Source organism: Octodon degus, unplaced genomic scaffold, assembly GCF_000260255.1.
Source record: "Octodon degus isolate 3935 unplaced genomic scaffold, OctDeg1.0 scaffold00137, whole genome shotgun sequence".
Classification (NCBI taxonomy): Eukaryota; Metazoa; Chordata; class Mammalia; order Rodentia; family Octodontidae; genus Octodon; species Octodon degus.
Window position 1 is genome coordinate 6,382,062 of NW_004524713.1, and position 6,000 is coordinate 6,388,061.

At 48.2% G+C, this 6,000-nt stretch overlaps 1 protein-coding gene across 2 annotated transcripts in view; it reads right to left on the bottom strand.

Annotated features, from left to right (window-relative positions):
• The window catches only part of LOC101574182 (N-acetyllactosaminide alpha-1,3-galactosyltransferase-like), a 98,042-nt gene that overhangs the window by 45,507 nt on the left and 46,535 nt on the right, over positions 1–6,000 (bottom strand). The window lies entirely within an intron of this gene.

A 6,000-nucleotide genomic window follows, 5' to 3' on the forward strand; every position in this document is an offset into this window, starting at 1 on the left:
CTTCGAAGTTCAAAGGCGGCCTCCTCAGAGATCGGCCCTGCTGTGCTCCGAATCCCCTCCTAAATTCCCATTGCCTCGGCAGCCCCTGGTTTTTCCAGACTGAGCCCAGGATGCTGTGTGCATTTCCATCCGTTCGCCCTCCCGAGTTCCCAAGGGCAGCAGTGACCTGTCTCCGCTGAAGACCTGGGCTTCTGGAGCAGCGCCTGGTGCAGGGGAGATGTTAGGAGTGTAGGGAGGCAAACGGAGGGCATATCTGATGCCTAGGGCTGCTGCAACAAGTTACCCAAAAGAGGTGACAGCACAACAGAAATCTCTTTCACAGTTGTGGAGGTCCTAAGTCGAAAACCAAAGGTGATGAAAGAATTCCTTTTTGAGGACCCAAGAGACAGAATCTGTTTCGTGTTCCCTAGCATCTGGCAGTTCCCTGCAGTCTCTGCAGTTCTTGAGACAGTAAAGCTCCAATCTGCCTTGGTTGTCACACAGTGTTTCGCCCTGTATCTGTCTTCTATGTCTGGGTCCCTATATCCCTTCATTTATGAGGCTACTAGTGACCGAGCAGAGCTCACTGCAGTCCAGAGTGACGTCATCTTAACCTGAGGGCACCTGAGAGGGCTCTCTTTCCAAAAAGGGTCACACTCATGGGGGCCCAGGGTTACAAGTGAGCATGTCTTTCGGGGAGGCAGTTCTAGCCACGACAGATAGTGAAATGACTGCTGGCCAAGAGCCTGTGACTCTAGGGATACCCGTGTGACAGCCTCTGGGTACACAGTTGAAAGCAGAGAGGAGAAAGGTGTGAGTTCTGAGGAAGAGGAAAGCAGATGGACTCCTTAGGGCATCTGTTTGACTGGGATTTTCTGGAGAGGGAGGAAGAAAGAAGGGGATGAGAAGGACAGAAGAAGCATCTCTGGCAGGACAGTTTCTGGTCCGGGCATCTACTAGACTTCAGCAGCCCATGAAAGGTCCACGGGCTGCCATTGATCTGATGATGTTAGCTTTGGATGCCCAGATATGGAGTGGACAAGACCGCTTGTGGTAGCACGCAGAGAGAGCAGAGAGCCCCGGGGACAGCAAGGGTCAGGGGTCTCAGGTAAGAAGTAACACTGGTCAGTAAAGGAACCTCAGTGAAGATGCTTACCTGGGAGGCTGAGAGAGGGGGGAAGCTGGGAGGGACTGGAGAGAAGGGGGAATACCCCAGGAGAACAGGGCGGACAACGGAGGTGGGCAACAGCCAGCGCTGGACACTGAAGGAAGGGAAGCCTCAGATGGAAAAACAGTGATGAAAGCATCCCTGGGGTGGGGGTGGTTCAAGAGGGCCCCAGACAGAGGGAGGGAGGGCAGAAGTTGCTGGCCCTGTAGAGAAGGGGTTGGCCCGAGGGAAAGAACAGAATGGGAACCTCATTACGTTTTCTGGTTCACCCAGACTAAAAAGAATTAAAACTTTACTGGAGGGAACAATTGAAAGGACAAAGGAGAGAGAAAAAAAAAAAATGAGACTGAGGAAGGCACCAAATAGTGCTGATATTGGAACCTGAAATTCCCAACCTGGCCTGGATGAGTTCGTGTTCTCTAAAACCGAAGAATGAATTTTAGGAACAAACGGAGATGGGGGTAAAACTTTATTGGAAAGGAAAGCTTCTGTCAGAGAGGGACAGAAGGGGGACCCAAGTTTTTTCCAGGGACTTTTATAGTCTAAAACCATGTGGGGTTGAGGTAGAGACTAAGGGGTCTTGCTTAGGCGGATGTAGGGTGGGACAAAACTATGGTCAACAAATGGGATTACAAGCACCATTTACTCAGGTAAAATTGATTAGGCCCAGGACCTAATGGGGTAGTAAGTCACGTAGCAAGCAGGCATGAATGTAAAACAGGACCTTATCGGGAGGCCTTCAGACCATAATTCTTCCTGAGTAATGATCAATCCTGGATGCCAGTCTTTAGGTTCAATTTACAGCAGGGGCCTCCATCCTTCCCACAGTTGTAGGGCGCCTAGCTGTTGTTATTTCCTTCGAGGGCCTGACCCTGTCTGGCTGCCTGCAATTTTCTATCTAACTCAGACTGCCTGCAACAGTGCTATTAACCTAAGAAGTTACTAGAGAAAGATCACAGAAGCTGAGGAAGACAGGCACAATAACCAAGTCAGTGGCCCCTTCTGGCCTCTAGGGTCACCATATTGTCGCCCTGGACAACAAGCATCCCTTCCCTTAATCACTAACTTGAAGTTGCCAGCTTCTGGAAGCCTCCTCCTAATCAATCTATAAATCCCAAAGAAGATAAGGCCCAGACAAAGAGGACCAGGAAGGAAAAAGCCCACCTAAAGGAAGGCACTTGTAGGTAATGGTGCCCAGTTTAGGGTCTTGTGGACTCAGAAGCCAATCAGACTGTGGCAAGTTCCAAGGAAGAAGGGTCTTTAATCCTTATCAAGGCAACCAAGGACAACAGCCCACAGGGAATCCATCTTTCCAGAATCCTGTCCCCTCTCTAGGGCAGCTTTCTGCGTCTGCTTTTTCCTTCTTACAAGCAGTGTCTTCATTCTAAAATTCCATCCCTTGCATTCCTTACTGCTGATGAGTTTACGATCCTGGCTGGCTGCTCACCCCCATCGAGCATGGTGCCCACCCTGGACAGGACACCCAGTGTGCAAAAGGAAAGGAGACAAGAATAGGAACAAATGGGACCAGAAGTTGAGAGGTTCTAGCCCAGAGGGCCTGGGTGTGCAGGCACAGTGGTGTCGGCTGGGGGTGGGGGGTGGACAGGTGACAGCCACGCAGGGCCTTTTCTTGATTCCAAATTTCATCCTAAGAGTGTTGGGGAATCCCTGGGCAGAGTTAGGCAAAGGGCTTTCCATGGCCCATTTTCAGCTGTATGGCGAGAGTGGGTGGGAGAAAAATCTAGAGCCAGGAGACACCACTGTCCAGGTGAAAGACCTGGACTAGTGGATGGAGCTGAGAGACAAGGAAGAAGCAGTGCCTTGTGGAAGTGGCATCCTGTGATCTCTGGTTACATAAATGCTCTTTCCAACTTTGCTTACATAAATTTACATAAATTTGCAAAATTTACATATATTCTCTTTCCAACTTCCTTACCTTCAGGGTAAGGCCTTGTTTTAGATACTTTTCTCCTTACTGAGACAAACACTCAACATCCAAAGTTAAAGAGAAAAGGTTTATTTAGTTTAGTTGGTGGAGGTTTCAATCCATAACCAGCTGGCTCCAAGGCAGGGTGGTACATGGCAGAAGGCAGCAGTTCATGACAGGTAGAAGGTGGAAAAAGCAACAAAGGAGGAAGGGACAAGCCTCTTTCTGTCCCTTATATTGTATGCAGGCTACCTGCCCTAAGATGGGGGCAGTGCTCACATCTTTAACCCTTGCGGTCCTATGCCACGATAATCAGTAGACTGGATTACTAATCACATGCTTAATCCCAGCATCACTTTATCTTTTTTTTTTTTTTTTTTTTTTTTTTTTGCAGAACCGGGGATTGAAATCAGACAAGTGCTTAATCTACTGAGCTATCTCCCCAGCTCCCCCAGCATCACTTTAGATTCAGCCACCTCTGAAAAAGCCCAACTAAGTGATGAGACTTAGGAGGGACATCATGACATAAGCCATATATTCTGTCCCTGGCATCCACAGACTCATGCATGTCCCTTTATGTAAAAGACATTTAATCCATCTCCAAGAGTTGCCAGAGTCCTAACAGCTTCAGCATTGCTAAAAAGTCCAAGTTCGGGGCTGGGGAAATGGCTCAGTAGAATAAGCACTTGCCTGGCAAGTGCAAGGGCCTGAGTTCAATCCCTGGTTGAACTCAGGGTCTCACTACTAGATCAGACTCATAGTGATCCACCTGTTTACAGCCTTCCAAGAGCTGGGATTACAGGTGGGCACCACCACACCCAGTCTCTTTGAAAAAAAAGAAAAGTCTAAGTCCAAAATCTCCTCTGAGATTTAAAGCAAACCCTTAGTAGTGAGCCTATGCCTAAAAGGAAAAGAAAGTCAAACACTTCCAACCATCAATGGAATAAGATAGACATTTCCATTCCAAAAGATACAAACAAGGTGGAGGGAGGGGGTAGGGGGTAGGGAGGAGGGGAGAATACAAAGGAGAGGGAACAAAGCAAGTCTAAAATCCCGCAGGGCAAAGGCTAAATCCTGTAGCCTCTCGGGAAATTGTCAGTACTATAAGGGCGACCATTTGTCTGCATACATGGTCTCAATTCTTTTGCAGTCAGTGGGTACCCTCCCCATTTTAAAAAATTACATAAATTAGGTTTATTGGTATATTTTAGATAGACATAATGATGGCATTCATCATAGGAAATTTGTACCTGTGCATGATTTATTTTGATTTCTCTATTTTTCTCCTCCCTTCAACCTATCTCCCCACCTATTTACACAGTTCTGTTCCATTTTATATCTTTTTTTAAAGATCAGTTTTTAAAAAAAATAAAAATAAAAAATCAGTTTTTAAAGGCTGGCCAAATAGCTCAGTAGATTAAAACACCCGTAAGCAGGCACAGGGGCTGGAGGTTTGATCCCCAGGCCTGCTGTGCTGGCCAGGCCCCTGGAGCATGCTGAGTTGGCAATTGAGACTGGGTGTGGTGGCGCCCACCTGTAATCCCAGCTCTTGGGAGGCTGCAAACAGGCGGATCACTATGAGTCTGATCTAGTAGTGAGACCCTGAACATCCTGTAGATCCTTCCCTAAAATACAAAACAAAAAAAAGTTTTTTTAAAAATTAAAAAAAAATAAATAAAAATAAATCAGTTTTTCCCCCTTTTTCCTTCCTTCTGTCCCCCTTACCCATCCTAGTTCTTCTTTCCCTTTGAACGGTTTCTTCCCATTTCACAATACCTAGTGTACATTTTGGCCTTTATTTGCTCTCTCAGTTTCTCACACCAGGGAGACAATCGGAGGTTTCTACACAGGTCCAATTTATTTCACTTAACAGAATGGTCTCAGGTTGCATCCATTCGCCTAGAAAAGCCTCCCATTTATCCTTCTTTATGGCTGGGTAGCACTCCATTGTATAAAAAGTCTAGATCTCTTCTATCCAACTCTTGGTTGATGGGCATTGGGTTGTTGCCACGATTTAGCTCTGACAAACTGTGCTGCTATAAACACGGCTGTGCATATATGGCTGGGGAGAGATATTTTGAACTCTCCCCATTTCTCAGACAGAGAGACTGAGGCCCAGAGGCTCAGTAACACAGACCAGGTCCCGGAGTCCCAGATTCCAGCTCTCCACGAATGTCCACCTTCCCTCTGAACACGGCAGCTCCTCGGATGGGACACCCTAACACTTCTCCAAATCAAACTCCTTCACTGGCTCACCCCACAGGTGCCTTGCGCACCAGGACCGATTCCATCCAGAGACGTTTGGAGGGGTTTCCTCACCACTGGGGTATTGGCAGGGCAGGCCCAGACTTGCATCAGACCCCCCTGCCTGCCTGCATGGGCTTCTTTCCAGTGCAGCTGACCAAGGAACCTGTGCACACAGATGCCAATGCACTTGCAGACCTCAGCCCCTGCCACAGTGCTGCCCGGGCTGCCTGGGCATGTCGCCAGGCTCCACAAATGACACCTTATGGAGTCCCTACCCCTCTCCACTCAGGACCCATCTCCTCCTCTGGTGATCCTTTTTCTTTTTTTTTTGTCTTTTTGAGCCAAGGTCTCGCTATGTAGTTCAGGCTGGCCTTCAGTTCACTTTGTAGCCCAAGCTGGTCTCTCTCATTTTTTTCTTTTTCCTTTTCTTTTTGTTTTTTTTTAATTAATTTTATTTGACCCAGTCCTAGCCCAGGCCTGGTGAGTGTGTGGGAGAGCTTCCGGCTACCCTGCGCGGGCGGGACCTATTACTGGTCCCAGCTCAGGTGCAGCGTGTGTGAGACCCTCTTCCACCCCCTTGGGATGCCCCTCATCACTCCGCAGCACCTCCCCAACCCTGCCCACCGAGTAGGGATTTCTGTCGCATTCCGGGAACCCCCATGCCCAGTCCTAGCCCAGG